This window comes from Trachypithecus francoisi, unplaced genomic scaffold (genome assembly GCF_009764315.1).
Source record: "Trachypithecus francoisi isolate TF-2019V2 unplaced genomic scaffold, Tfra_2.0 Lachesis_group0, whole genome shotgun sequence".
Classification (NCBI taxonomy): Eukaryota; Metazoa; Chordata; class Mammalia; order Primates; family Cercopithecidae; genus Trachypithecus; species Trachypithecus francoisi.
Genome location: NW_022681453.1, coordinates 109,030,407 through 109,046,789, shown reverse-complemented (window position 1 = coordinate 109,046,789; position 16,383 = coordinate 109,030,407). Strand labels below are relative to the sequence as shown.

Genomic DNA, 16,383 nt, shown 5'->3' with positions numbered 1-16,383 from the left:
CTAAATCAGTGATCAGAGATGCCAAGAGGATTGTCTAGACAAGAACGTTTATCATATCAAAAATAATAAATCCAACTGCATGTCCATCTGTAGAGAAAAGCCAACAGAGCTATGCCAGTCCACACGTGGGACTACTACAGAAACACCAAAGAGCATATTTTCAAACGGTTCTTAACGGTCTGGGGGAAATGTTGATGATAAGCAATGATGCACTTGATGATTCCATAATTATTATTCTGCAACTGTGTGGGTATGTGCATGTTTTTGAGTGAAATTTTAACAGCTGTGATTTTGATTTTGATTTTAAGCATTTATCTCTTTTCCATCAATTTACAATAACAAGTTTAACTTGTAGAGTTGGAAAAAATCAATATTATGTTTTTAAAATGTTTTGACAGGAGACATCATAGTACTTTTATATACTGTTGGGTTTGTTTTCCTATCACTATAGTCAGGGTAATGTACTAAGTATGCTTAAGGTTGCGTTAAGTTCTAACTTATCCTGTGTATGACTTTTCTTACATCACTTCCCTTTGCTGGAAAATTAAAAAAAAAGAAAAAAAAAGGCATTCTTAGATACCAGACGAAATTCCTCCTATTATCCAAATTTCAGATACAAACAATATTCTCTGCAAAATTTTCCGAAAGAAGTATAATTACCCTTTACAACACATTTTAGAGAGTCACTGTATCTTAGCACCAAACATTGTTCACATACAATAAAGAGGGTATGAAAAGATTTTTCCTGGTGCATATGAGATTGGCAGCACAAAGAATTGCTTCTTAGGCTGACCCAAAGATGCGAAGATAAAGTGTTCTCTGGTCTATACCCCCTGCAGCTTACCCAATGCCAAGCACCGAGAGGATGCTCAATAAATATTTAATTGAATGGACCGTTTGAAAGCTCTTCAAGATCAGACTTTAAAGTTACATTATGTAGTGAATATTCATAGATACCGCTTGACATCTTTATATCTTCATTTTGGTGGTATTGAATTTATAGTAAGATGAGTATTATAAAATCTTCACGAGTATTTCAAAAGTAATTATGACACATTGATTGGAAACTCTTTATAAGAACCAGTTGCATTTCCAACTGTTTAGCTGGAGGTTTGTTCTCAAGAGTACAGCCCTACCTTTTCTGTATTTTGTGATAATAGGTAGCTATGGACCTGTACTTTTACTCTTCAGAAAATACACTTGGCATATAAAGTGTCAGTCATGGAGATACAAATGAGAAATAATAAGTTTTACATTGTCAGACTGTTAGCCTCAAAGTACATAGTTAAGTTGGCTGCTTCACTTAAGACTCATACTATCCTTGTCACAATTCTGCAAATAAAGTTTGAAATCCAATAATGCTAAAATTATTTTTTATTTTTTTCTAAAAAATAGCTAGTCATTATGAATGCATAATGTTTATAAATGTAATTGCTTCATAGTTACTTTGCATTTTATGATTATTACTACGCATATTTTCTTGCCCATTGGCATTTTAAAACTTTGTGCTGACAAAATCATTTTTAGCTTTTTCATTTAAATAATATTTAAAGCAACCTGGGAAGTCTTCAACATCTTCATAACTACCAGATTGCGGGTCTGCCTCAATGAGTGATAATTCTTGCTGGGTAGCAAATCCCAAGGTTAGTTTCCAAGCCTCCCAGCAACAGCAGTGAGCAATCACACTGTAGATTATTTCACATCTCTAACTTAAGTGCATGCCGTGCTTTGCAAAAATCTCAGTAAGAGAACATGCATACTCACGCTTACAAAACCACCTTTCGTCAGCCTTAGGCAAGAAGATAATAAGTACATGTCTAGTTTTTATAGCTTTTGTTTCATTGAAGGGATTACAGACTGAGATATTTTTTCTTTATTTTATGAAAATTTTATTTTATTTTTTATTTTAAAAAAATAAAATCTGAGCCAAGTTGTTTCATTACAAGTCTAAAATATTCAGACTTTTAATAAAAACATAAATATATATATAGTTACATATATACAACTACATATATATGTATATATATAACTACATATATAGTGACCCCTGCCATGTAGCATTGCACCCTTGTTAAGAGATAGTAATAATTTGTAATAATTCAGTCAGACATATTTGCACTGTCTTATTAGTAGGTTGGATTAGAAGTGTAATAAGGAACCAATTAAGTTTCTTACCCGCCTATCTCAAGATTATATCAGGAAATAATTATTTATCTTAACAATCTAATTTGCAATAGGAACCACATAGTCCTGTTCTCCAAACTTTAGGTTAAGATAAGCATTCTTGCTGTCTCTAGTCTTTTCTTAGGCCCCGGCAGGCTTTTGATGTCCCAACATTGATAAAAATCAGGCACTTTTCCTAAACAAGCTCAATCTCAAAACACGTGTGTTTACTTATCCTGTAGGAGTCTTCACTTGTCTAGCAACATAGAAGAGCCATCCTTGAGAAGCTTTTGAAAGAGTGCATTTCTAAATTGCAGTGGCTTCATTCAGTTCCAATTTCATATCTTTATCCTTATTTTTCCATTACTGTATGTGTTCTCCTTTAAAAATATAAATGTATAGGTCTCTTTGGGTATCATATTTAGATACTTTCAGTTATATGCAGAATAAGGTGGTGTACACGTATAGAAAAATCATTTAGGATCTTTTACCTTGGCAGTAAAACCAATCCTTAATGCTATTCCTATTTCTGGGCTCAGAGATTCTATTCTGTTGGGAAACTTGCCTCTTTCACCTTTAATTATCCTAAGGAGATTCTGGTCTTTCCCTGATGTTTTATTTTTGATCCTTCCTTTAGAGTACGGAGCACTCCAGGGAGCACGACTGCAATAAAAAAAATCTGAGATAAACTTAATCATCTTAACCTGCTAAGGGCACCTCCCATTGTCTTCTTTCAGTGTATATTTAGTAGATACAATCCATTCGTTTTATGAAGTAACGAAAAGGATTATCCATTCATTTTCCATCTTCTTGAGTCATTGATTCACAGCTTCTCTCAGTGTGCAATAACATACAGGTCTAATTTCATACTATTTTTCAATTGCTTTCTCAAAAATATTATTTGATCATCAGCTCCTGTGAGTAAAACAATCCTGAAAACTCTCAATCATTTTAAATTCGGCTACCAAGTTTGATTTTATCCAAAGAAGCCTGCCCTTTGGACATCTGATTCTTCATTGGCTCTTCACCTGATTCCAGGTCATCACACGCACTGACATGTTTCCCATGTTCAAACTGGCACATTTTCCACCTGCCACCGTCGTGTTGTGATGATAGAACTAAATTTTTTTGAGGGTCTTAAACTCTTCCAAGCCACATCAGATCACAATCCGGTCTCGTGAAACTGACCTTTTTGTTTTCCCATTGCTCTTTCCAAAGGCTTTCAGCAAACCTTTCTTGTACTGCAACCCTATCCGTTCCATCATGCCTTCTGTCCAGTTCTACTTGGAGAAATATTTGCGTTCAGAGGCAAGTCTGAAAGAAACAACCAAGTTTAATGAGAAATTATTTTGATTGCTATGGGACGAGAAGAACTTTTCTTGTTCACAATAATTTATTTTTTATTATTTCCTGCATGTGAATTCTATTAAAAAGTTCAAGTAGTCATATACTGGATAAATGCCAGACAGATGTATTATGTCAGAAGGTTTTCCAAGCTGTAATTCTTCTCACCTTCATTGGATTATTCAGTTTCTGCATAAAAGTTATTTTATTGCAAACAACTGGTTATAAGCTTAAGTACATCAACTCAGTTACAATGATGGGACTCTGGTAACATTTTAGATTAACAGTAGTGAAAATTTTATTTTTATGTGTGTCTAAGAATAAGAGCATATCAAAACTGTTGATTGCCAGCAGAATAGAAGAAGCTACAGAAGATAAAATCCCAAAGTCAAAATTTTAATATATTTTATTATTAAAATATTTTGATGTTAAAGACCTCAAGAGCTTGAAGAAAGTAATATTCCAGAGAAACAGGCCATGTTCATATTTTTAAAATCGAATGTTCTTTTACATTATGGCAACTTAATTTTAAGAGAAAAGGCATGAAAATAAGAGACTACCTTGTTCTAAAAGACATAGAAACTAATTGTAATATTATATAAGACAATTAAAGTGAGAACGTAAACTTAACTGTCACAATTTAATATTTAATCTATTCAAACATTGAATTTAACTTTCTCTAAAATTTTCTTTCCTTTCATCTTTTCATGTTTGTATATCTTAAGCAGTATCTTCTCTATTTTCTTATTTCTTGCCTCATTAATTCTACTTCTTGTCATGTTTTTCATGTTCTTGTATACAGTCCTGTTTGATTTAAAATGTAATGGCACCCACACTCTTTATTCTCTTCCTTTACTGTTTAATGAGGACTCAAAAATTATTCAAGATTTGCTGAGTAGCTATTATATTCTGGGATCTTAGGTAGGCACTGCAGGTAGGAAAATGAATAATATGTAATGAATAGTATGAATAATATGTAAACACTTCCCCTAAGTAGTTCACACGTCATAGAAGCCATAAGCATGTAAAGCAATACTTATTATGTAAAAAGATATGCGAATAAATGAACAGATTGAATTGTCACTTCCCATTCAGAGTGTGCTGTAGTGCAGAGTTAGAAACAACCATTGGAAAAGGAGGAAACAGCTTCCATAAAAGCAATGATATTTATCAAAGTAGTTTTTTTTTAATTTTTATTTTTTTGCTTGGCAGAGACAGGATGTAGAAAACTACATAGACGAAACAGCATCATTCAAGGATTGAAAACATGAACTATAATGGTGTGGTCAAGGAACTGCTTAGAGTTAGTAGGGGTCTAGTGTGAAACTCTTGTGGGAAACTGATATGGTGGTATAAGAATATTGTTGGCAGAGATGCTTTTCCTATGAATTGTGTAGAAGATGCATAATCGTTGAAGAATAATTAAAAAAAAACAAAGAGGGACAATAGTAATGTTCATTTTACAACCTCACTTTGTTGTCAGGGTGAATGATGACCAAAAGTGGATGAGGCTGGACAGAGGATGAGAAACCCACTAGAAGAGACAAGTCTGGGAGGAAGATTTTGAGATCAGCCCTGGGAGTGAAGGAGAGTGAATGGTTGAGGGAACTCGTTAGAATGAGGACTATGTGTGTCTTGAGTGTTGTTTTGTTTTGGAAAGGTGCTGTAAAAATATAATTTAGGAATAAATTCCAGGTTTCTGCTTCGTGTGGGTGGTGACGCAAATAAGGTGAGGCTGTAGTTGCATATATGATTGCTCATTAATTTTTTTGTGCCTAAGTTTAAAAGCTCTGACCTATTGGATACTTGGCCTTGTGACTTCCTTAGGGTAATAAAGCATGACCAGGAATCTTGTGTTTCTCTACAAGCAGAAAGAAAGCTGTAAGAGAAGCATTTAATTCACATGTTTTCTTTTCTCTCTACCATAAGACCTTCAATATTTCAAATGGACATTACTCTACTACCTGGATCGCAGGATCAAGAGGACATGGAACAAAGCCCTAGCTAAGCAACAATATACATTTATTCCTCTATGACAGTTAAATACCAGGGTCATCTGTGAACTGTGCCATAAACTAATCTATCCTGACTGATACAGAATAAAGTACCATTAAAAGGCAAGCTTTGGAGAGATGATTAATTCAGCTTCGGACAGGTTGAGACTAGGCCTTGAGGAGGCACTTGTATTTAATGGCATTAGAAAACTCATCAGACACACTTTCACTTTAGTGCTTCCTTTTGTGTTCTTTTTCTTTTCTTTTCTTTCTTTCTTTCTTTCTTCTTCTTCTTTTTTTTTTTTTTGACAGAGTCTCACTCTGTTGCCCAGGCTGAAGTGCAGTGGCACAATCTCGGCTCACTGTAACCTCCGTCTCCTGGGTTCAACAATTCTCCTGCCTCAGACTCCCAAGTAGCTAGGATTACAGGTACCCACCACCATGCCCAGCTAATTTTTAAAAATATTTTTAGTAGATCCAGGGTTTCATCATGTTGGCCAGCCTGGTCTCCAACTCCTGACCTCAGGTAATCCACCCACCTCGGTCTCCCAAAGCGCTTGGATTACAGGCATGAGCCACCACGTTCAGCCCTTTTCTTAAGTGATGATTCTATTTTTCGTGTTTTGCTTATTGGAAGGTAGTACTGCATAACAGTTAAAGGTACATTATTTAAAACCACACTGTCTATGTTAGAATCGCAACTGGTTAATCTCGAAGTTTTGATGCTTTGGTTTCCTCATCTGTAAAATAAAGATGATCAATCTGCCTCATAGGGTTGCTGTGAGAAATAAAGTAAGATACATATCTGCACTTAGAAGGCTGTCTGGCTCATATTAAGTGCTGTGTAAAGTTACTGCTACTATTTTGCATTCATAATTATATACTTTCTAAAGCAAGTGAAATATGCAGGTAGGTATGCTTGCATGACATTCCATTTTCCATTTAGGCTAGAAGAAAAAAAATAATGAGTAAAAATAATTTCCAGGCTTACCTTTTGAACAAATCTGTTCTACTGAAAATAATTTTTATTAAAGTGAGATTATTTTTTCTAAGTATAAAAAAGTGTCTTAAAATTTGATTTGCTAATCGGCCCTTGTAATAGACACACCTAGTCTTTATAAGATATGAAGAAATCATTTGAAGACTATGCTAGTCTTTGAAAATGAACTTTGATCAAAGAAACATACAAATGTCAAATGACTAATTAAAATAGGAAATAACCTCCTATAGCATGTTTTCAATAATAAGGAAAATTATTCTTAGTTATTATTGGATTCCTTCCTCCTATTTGAGAGCCCAGTAGTCTATTTCTTTTCAACAACAGAATTTTTAATTAAAATATGGGTTTCTGTTCAAAACTTGGATAATGAGAAAACAGACATTTCTCAAAAGAAGACATTTATGCAGCCAACAGACCATGAAAGCTTGTCATCACTGGTCATCAGAGAAATGCGAATCAAAACCACAATGAGATACCATCACACAACAGTTAGAAAGGTGATCATTAAAAAGTCGGGAAACAACAGGTGCTGGAGAGGATGTGGAGAAATAGGAACGCTTTTACACTGTTGGTGGGACTATAAACTAGTTCAACCATTGTGGAAAACAGTGTGGCAATTCCTCAAGGATCTAGAACTAGAAATACCATATGACCCAGCCATCCCATTTTGGGGTATCTTCCCAAAGGATTATAAATCATGCTGCTATAAAGACACATGCACACGTATGTTTATTGTGGCACTATTCACAACAGCAAAGACTTGGAACCACCCAAATGTCCATGAATGACAGACTGGATTAAGAAAATGTGGCACATATACACCATGGAATACTATGCAACCATAAATAAGGATGAGTTCATGTCCTTTGAAGGGACATGGATGAAGCTGGAAACCACCATTCTTAGCAAACTATCACAAGAACAAAAAAGAAACAAATACCGCATGTTCTCACTCATAGTTGGGAACTGAACAATGAGAACACTTGGACAGAGGAAGCGGGGGACCTGTTGTGGGGTGGGGGGATGGGGGAGGGATAGCATTAGGAGATATACCTAATGTAAATGACAAGTTAATGGGTGCAGCACACCAACATGGCACATGTATACATATGTAACAAACTTGCACGTTGTGCACATGTAACCTGGAACTTAAAGTATAGTAATAATAAAAAATATCCATTTTTTTTTATCATTCCCATTAATGAAGGCCCTTCCCCCTTAACAAAGGTTTGTGTTGATCAGACTAGATCTTTTTTTTTTTCTTTTCCTTTCCAACTTTTAGGTTCAGGGGATACATGTGCAGGCATGTTACACAGATAAATTGCATGTCTCAAGGGTTTGGTATACAGATAGTTTCATCACCCAGGTAATGAGCACAGTACCTAATGGATAGTTTTTCAATCTTTGCTCTCCTCCCATTCTCCACCCTCAAATAGACCGCAGTGTCTATTGTTCCCTTGTTTGTGTCCATGTGTACTCAATGTTTAGCTCTCACTCTTAAGTGAGAATATGTACAATTTGGTTTGCTGTCCATACATTAATTCACATAGGATAGGGTCCTCCAGCTCTATCCATGTTGCTGCAAAGGACATGTTCTCATTCTTTTCTATGGCTGCCTAGTATTCTATTGTATATCTGTACCATGTCATATTTTTTAAATCCAGTCCACTCTTGACGGGCATTTAGGTTTATCCATGTCTTTGCTATTGTTAATAGTGTTGCCATGAACATATGCATGCATGTGACCTTATGGTAGAAAAATTTGTATTTTGGGGGGTACATACCCTATAATGGAATTGCTGGGTAAAATGGTAGTTGTGTTGTAAGATCTTTAAGAAATCTCCAAATTGCTTCCCACCGTGGCTGGATTAATTTACATTCCCACCAGTAGACTATAAGGGTTCCCTTTGTCCACAGCCTCACGAGCATCTGTTACTTTTGGACCTTTTAATTCTAGCCATTCTGTCTGGCATGAGATGGTATCTCATTGCGGTTTTGATTTGCATTTCTCTGGTGATTACCAGTGTTGAGCATTTTTTCGTATGCTTGTTGGCAACATGTGTGTATCGCTTTGAGACATGTCTGTTTACCTCTTTTACCCACTTTTTAATGGGCTTGTTTTTGTTTGCTAATTTGTTTAAGTTCCTTATAGATGCTGGATATTCGCCCTTTGTTGGATGCAGTGTGCAAATATTTTCTCCCATTCTGTAGGTTGTTTGTTTATTCTGCTGATAGTTTTGTTTGCTGTGCAGAAGCTTTTCCTACTTTTCAATTTTGGTTTTCTTTGCAATTGCTTTTGGAGTCTTCGTCATGAAATCTTTGCTGGGACTTGTGTACACAATCATATTTCCTAGCTTTTCTTTGAGGGTTTTTATAGTTTTAGGTTTTACATTTATGTCTTTAATCCATCTTGAGTTGATTTTTGTATATGGTAAAAGGAAGGGGTCCAGTTTCATTCTTCTGCATGTGGCTAGCAAGTTATCCCAGCATAATTTATTGACTAAGGACTCCTTTTCCCATTGGTTGTTATTATTGATTTTGTTGGAGATCAGATGGTTATAGGTGTGTGGCTTTATGTCTGGGTTCTCTAACTTGTTCCACTGGTCAATGTGTTTATTTTTGTATCAGTACCATGCTGTTTTGGATACTGTAGTCTTAGAATGTAGTTTGAAGTCAGGTAGTGTGATGCATCTGGCATTGCTGGTTTGCTTAGGATTTATTTGATTAGTCTGGCTCTTTTTGGTTCCATATGAGTTTTAGAACAGTTTTTACCCTAATTCTATAAAAACTGTCATTCATAGTTTGATAGGAATAGCACTGAACTTGGACATGGCTTTGGGCAGTGTGGCCATTTTAGTGATATTGATTCTTCTAATCCATGAGCATGGAATGTTTTCCACTTCATGAAATGATTTTTTTCAGCAATGTTTCAGAATTCTCATTGTAGAGATGTTTTACCTCCCGGAATAGCTGTATTCCTAGGTATTTTATTCTTTTTATGGCTAATCTGAATGGAATTGTGTTATATATTTGGCTCTCAGATCAGATACTGGATGCTTTTTGTACATTGATTTTGTATCCTGAAATGCTGCTGAAGTTGTTTATCAGATCTGTGAGCTTTGGGGCAGAGACTATGGGATTTTCTAGGTATAGAATCATATTGTCTGCAATGTGAGATATCATTTGACTTCATCTCTTTTATCTGGATGCTTTTTGTTTATTTCTGTGGTCTGGTTACGCTGGCTATGACTTCTAGGACTAAGCTGAAGAGGAGTGGGAAGAATGGACATCCTTCTCTTTTTCCAGTTAAGGGGTATGCTTCCAGGTTTCATCTGTTCTGCATCATGTCAGTTGTGGGTCTGTCATAGATTGCTCTTGCTCTTTTGAGGTATATTCCTTTGATGCCTAGTTTGTTGAGGGTTTTTAAAATGAAGGGATGCTGAATTTTATTGAAATATTTTTCTGCATTTACTGAGATGATCATGTAGTTTTAGTTATGTGATGCATCACATTTGTTGATTTGTGTATGTTGAATCAACCTTGCATTTCAAGAAAGCCTACTTGATTATGGCTCTGGCTTTTTCACGTGCAGCTGGATTCAGTTTGCTAGTATTTAGTTGAGGGTTTTTGCATCTCTGTTTGCATCAATACCTGTTTTTGCATCAATATTAGGGATATTGACCTGAAGTTTTCTTTTTTTATTGTGTCTCTGCAGGGTTTTGCTATCAGAATGATGCTTGCCTCACTGCAAGAGTTAGGAAAGAGACCCTCCTTCTCTGTTTTTGAAATAGTCTCAGGAGGATTGGTACCAGCTCTTCTTTATACAATGGGTAGAATTTGGCTGTGAATTCATGTAGTCCAGGGCTTTTTCTGCTTTGTAGGCTTTTCATTGCTGATTCAATTTTGGAACTTGTTATTGATCTGTTCAGGGCAGAGCTTCAATGTCTTTCATTGAATCTTGGGAGCTTGTGTGTTTCCAGGAAGGTATCCATTTCTTCTAGGTTTTCTAGTTTGTGTGCATAGAGGTGTTCATAATAGTCTCTGGGGGACTTTTTATTTCTGTGGAGTCACCAGTAATGTCCCCTTTTTATTTGGAACTTCTTTTTTCTTTATTAGTGTAGCTAGCAGTTTATCAATCATATGTATTCTTTCAAGGAACCAACCTTTTGCATTGTTGTATTTTGTACGGTTTCTTGCCTCTTCATTTCATTATACTCAGCTCTGGTTTGGGTTATTTTCTTCCGTTAGTTTGGGAGTTGGTTTGCTCTTGTTTTTCTAGGTCTTCTAGAGGTGACGTTAGGTTGTTAGTTTCAGATCTTTCTAATTTTTGGTGTAAGTGTTTAGTGCTATACATTTTTCTATTAGCACTGCTTTAGCTGTGTCCCAGATATTTTGATAGTATCTTTATTTTCATAGTTATAAAGAATTTCTTCATTTCTGCCTTAATTTCATTATTTACCTAAAAGTTATTCAGAAGCAGGTTTAATTTCCATGTAATTGCATGATCTTGATGAATCTTCTTGGTATTGATATATATTTTTATTGTGCTATGGTCCAAGGGTTGATATGACTTTTGTTTCACTTTGTTGAGAATTGCTTTATGGCTGAGCATTGGCCAATTTTAAGGTATGCACCATGTGCAGATGAGAAGGATGTATGTTCTCTTGTTGGTGGAGTGTTTTTTAGATATCTGTTAGGGCTATTTGGTCAAGTGTCTAGTCGGGTCCCAAATATCTTATTAGTTTTCTGCCTGGATGATCTGTCTAATATTGTCGGTGGAGTATTGAAGTCTCCTGCTATTATTGTGTAGGTATCTAAGTTTCTACCATTTCTTGTTGGCTGTCCATATCTCTCAGCAAAGCTGCTTACTCCTAAGAAGGCCTGTATTCTGGTCTAGGCAGGTTACCAAAGTCTGCTGTGCTAAATTTAAAAAGACAACATTAGTAGGCAGATGATGTTGTTAGCACCACACGAATTAACTCAGGAAGGTGCTATCTCCAACCACCTACCCAAATCCTGGTGTCAAGCATCAGGAACATATCTGCATTTCATTATCCTTCACTACTAGGGAAACAGTTCAAGTAAGTGTTCATTGCAGTCTACAATGAATGAGTCTTCTGTCAAACTTGACAACGTGTAAGATGAAGGCCGGGCGCGGTGGCTCAAGCCTGTAATCCCAGCACTCTGGGAGGCCGAGACGGGCGGATCACGAGGTCAGGAGATCGAGACCATCCTGGCTAACACGGTGAAACCCCGTCTCTACTAAAAATACAAAAACTAGCCGGGCGAGGTGGCGGGCGCCTGTAGTCCCAGCTACTCGGGAGGCTGAGGCAGGAGAATGGCGTAAACCCGGGAGGCGGAGCTTGCAGTGAGCTGAGATCCGGCCACTGCGCTCCAGCCTGGGTGACAGAGCGAGACTCCGTCTCAAAAAAAAAAAAAAAAAAAAAAAAAGATGTAACATCTACTCTTAAAGAATGTAGACTCTTTATTCCACCCATTCTATCCTTTTAGCTCCATGTGTGGTTTAGTGTGGTGTTTAAACTCAAAGCATAAGAAATAACTCATCCATCACATTTTCTAAACTAGAAAGAAAAATCCCTTCATGCAATTTGAAAAAAAAATTAACTGAATAAAGAAAGATAGTATTTAATCATTTTAAGTTATAATAGGGCATATAATTCTCCCAATATCATGTTCTATTTTGTCTGTTTAAACAAAGCTTAATGCCATGTTTTCATTCAATTTATATCATTGTAGTTATCTGAGTGCAGTGTAATTTATCTCATTGTAGTGATCTTATTGTACTGACCTACCTTGTTACAAGTGGCCATGCTGATTGTAATTATTTTTAGAAGATATTTCTGAATGTCAAATGTCAGAAAGTGCTAGGGTTTTTTTTTAAAGATAGTGCTTATTTTGGGTTTGTTATAACATAAAAATTTTAAATGGCATTGTTAGGATATAAAAAAGTTTTTGCTTTCATATTTTATAAATACAAGGAAAAAATTCTGAGGTATTATAGTTCGGTCATCAGAGAAAAGGAATTTGCACAGGGGTATCAAACTGCAGGCAATCAGGAATAGCAATAACATTCAAACTAGAATACACTGAGACCCGAAAGGGCTCAGTAGTCAAGCAGGCTTCTTGTCCGCCAGCATGTGTTATTTTGGGCATTAGAAAGAATGCCCTTCTAAAGGGCAAAATAAATGTTCGGAAAAATCAAACATTTTCATCAAGGAACTGAATCTAATCTCTTAAATGATGGAGAGGCACAGGCAGGGAGCCTTTCCCTTGCTAGGTTGCAATGACACAAGAGGCCAAAGGGGCCAGACTGAACCAGAATCTCTGCAGGCCCATATGCCAGGAGGTGAGTCAGAAAAGGTGTTACATACAAGAGGGAATATAGGCAACAGTTCAAGCTGATGTGCAGAAATACAGCCTTGAATCAGAAAAAAAAAGTAATAAAAATAAGAATGAGCAGAAAAGCATGGTATAATCAGACAGAGGGTGGAAGAAAAGGGTGAGACTGATTGATCCTGATTGATTATGTGGAAGACCATTCGCTAGCAGATACTGCTTTCATGCACTGCAGGGACACGGACATTGGATGGGGTGGTCCTGCTGAAAGGGCCAGCAATAGAATAAAGCCTCCAGATCACCTTTCCAGGACTCGATAGGATTAGAACTTCCTTGGATTTGCAAAGTTAAAAACACACATCTTTCCTTTTGAGTCTATAATCTTTCTATTGCCCCAAGTTTTTGTTCTATTATGACTTGGCTTTAATTTAACATATTCAACTTAGACCAGTTAGAAGGAAAAACCTCAAAAACGTCAGTGGCTTAAAACAAGCGTGTTTCCTTCTCATGGAGCATGAGTAGCAGATGAGCAGGTGGTGCGGAAGGTTCAGCTTCATAGACAGCCCCCCTACTTCTGAAATACGAGGTCTCAGGTTCCCGGCTGCGGGAGAAGAAAGTGAAAAATTCCATCCATACATTTTACTGCTTAGTCTAGAATTGATTCTTGTCACTTAAGTGCACCACTTATTGGCCATATCTAGTCACAACTTTCAAAGGACCAGGAAATATGGGAAAAAAGTAAAACATTTGGAGAATATCATTGTCTTTGCCTTAGGAGGAGAGCCCAGTATGGCTCAGTAGAGATTAAAATGAAGTCTTCTTGTCACAGGATCCTTGGGGTGTCACTTTGCCAGCTCGAAGCCTCTGCGACTGGTGGCGCCTTTGCCCAAGCCCAAGTTGTGTTTGGGCCCACTCAGCCTGGCAGACTGCACCTGCCTGGCATGACTGGCCCGGATCCCATGCCTGCCAAGGGTGCGCCAGGTGCAGGGCAGCGAGGGGTGAGTGAGCCAGCCAGCATGCGGTCTGGTCACCACACACGGACAGGCACACCAGCTGTGGTGGGGCAGGTAGCTCCAGGTGCCAGCACGGGCACCGGCTTTATGCGAGGCTGCTGCTGGACCAGGCACACCACAAGCGGCTCCCAGTGTGGGCACTGGGGAACGTGGTGACGTCAGAAGCTTGGAGACAACAGGAACCGCAGAGCCTCAAAGAGGTGTCACAGCTCTGGCTCGGGGAGCTCCTAGGTCTGGGCTCCCTGAAGGGCTGCAGTTCTTCTCTCCTTCTCTCCTCTCTCTTTCTCTCTTCTCTCCTTGCAATGTGGAGAGTGGCGAGGGTGGGGGTGGGGTGGGGGAATCTGTCAGCCCTGCTTATGTTACGGCTCTTTCAGTACCGCCGTTGGGGGGTCCTGAGTTCTTGTCCTGTGTCCAGGAAGAATGAGGTGCGTAGACAACTGGAGGGTGAGCAGGGCGAAGTCATACTGCAGCTCCCAGGAGAGCCAAACGGGGTAGCCCCTTCCACAAGCAGGTTGTCCTGGTGTCTTCAGTGGCAAGAAGACCAGCGTGGTTAGCTCCCATCTGCAGGCAGGCCATCCCATTGTCTCTGCATCCCTCACAGAGAAGTGACCCACAGCAGGTGATCTCTGTGAGTCTGGCTGACTCCAGGGTTTTTGTGGGCTTCAGCAAGGAGGATGTGCATGCTGATTGGTTTGTGGGTGGCCATGAGCAGGCCCGGAAAACGTACCCTAAGTTTCTACTCCAGTCACTGGAACGGGCAGCCTGGGCCCCAGTCTTCAGGCTGTCGCTGGCTTGGAGGTGGGATTTCACCAGGGACCCGTCGCTTTCTGCCAAGGAGTCTGTCTGCCTCCTGCCACCATCCACGGCACCCAGGTTGTTTGTGCTGGGGGGTGCCTGCAGGCCCAGGCTGAGCCCCCACCCTCACTCCCCACTCAGCCTGTCTCCCATGTTCATCGGCACCCAAAGTCCAGAGGGGGCCGAGGCAGCAGGGGACTGGTGTGTCAGCACTACCCCTGCATGTGCACACCCAGCTGGGTGGTGACAGCACACAGGCTTAGCCACAACTTTGCTCCAAAATCAGAGTGGGCTCCAGGAGTGGGGGAGACCAGGCAGTGGGAGCAGGCAGGCCAAACCTGCAGGGTGGAGGGGCTTCCTGTGCCTCCCAGAGCGCAGAGATGCCTGGGTCTGCAGCTGTGGCTGGCAGGGCTCCCACTCTTCCACCTCCAAAGTGAAAGGGCCCCGGCCTAGTCTCAGCTCCGGCTCAGTGGAGTGGACAGTCCTGGCCACGACTCCCCGACTGCCATCACTGCTGCCATCACTATGTGACGGGGCGAACCTGTTGAATAGAGTAACTGAAAGGGAGTTGTCACTGAGCTGATGGCGTTACTTACCTTAATTGGCCCCAGGTATCCCTTGTCCACTTTTTAGCCAGATGCCATTTTCCACGGAGCTCGTTCCCGCCGATGCCGTGTGACGTCTGTGCTTTTCTTTTCTATCCTAGAGCCAACGTATTCCAAGTGCTTACTCCGAACTGTGAGGGTAGAATGCTTCTCCGTACTGCACAGCAACAGCAGAGACAGGAACTATCTATCATTCTTTCAAAAATGGTATATTATGACAGGTGGAATATTTGTCTATAAAATATATATAGATTCAAATATTTTTCACGAATTTTTCACCTGGCCATTAGCTTTGCAGGCAATAGCCAGTGGTCAGTGGATCTGGGCGAGAGCATGTGCTCCCTGATTATAAATTTGATAACTTCAGTGAGGGATCACAGAAAAGTGGAAAGCTGTCGTGATGGAGAGTGGCTTCTTTAATATTCTCCAAAGGAGTGACGGTGCCCTTGATGTCTACAGTTTATGGCCAGGTAACACACGTTCCAGCCCTCTCTGGCTGAGGGTCAGAAGTGGTGAAGAGGAGGCCGCTAATCCAGCTGGGACATTCTCACTGCGCACGTAGGGAGACGTTCTGTCGATCTTAAGTGTGCCAGCTCCAGTAAAGAGGCTTTTAGGAAGGATACTTGGGCAGCCCATTGAATCAAAATAAGAATTCATTGACTTTGACTCCTGGACTCTACCGATAACATGACTCAGACATACTAACTTAGACTCTGATTTTAATAATTAAAATTATTGATTGAATTCATTGACTTTGACTCCTGGACTCCACCGATAACGTGACTCAGACATACTAACTTAGACTCTAATTTTAATAATTTAAATTATTAATTGAAGAAAAAGTGTATTTCAACCCATGGGTGGATTCTTTTTGTCCTCCCCTGATTCAAGCAGTTGTTACTGAAGGGATGGGGTAAGAATCACTGTTCTAAAAGAGCCACCAGGGCTATGCCCGTAGAGAGTCACTAGCACTTTGGGAGGCCGAGACGGGCGGATCACGAGGTCAGGAGATCGAGACCATCCTGGCTAACACGGTGAAGCCCCGTCTCTACTAAAAATACAAAACACTAGCCGGGCGAGGTGGCGGCGCCTGTGGTCCCAGCTCCTCGGGA

General features: G+C 39.3%; 1 long non-coding RNA gene across 1 annotated transcript; it reads right to left on the bottom strand.

Annotated features, from left to right (window-relative positions):
- Nucleotides 1-4,215: 4,215 nt before the first annotated feature.
- LOC117076982 lies at nt 4,216-15,347 on the bottom strand. Its single transcript, XR_004434591.1, has 2 exons — nt 15,263-15,347; nt 4,216-4,435 (listed from the first exon to the last, which is right to left on the bottom strand). It is a non-coding gene; the product is annotated as an uncharacterized LOC117076982 (long non-coding RNA).
- Nucleotides 15,348-16,383: the final 1,036 nt, after the last annotated feature.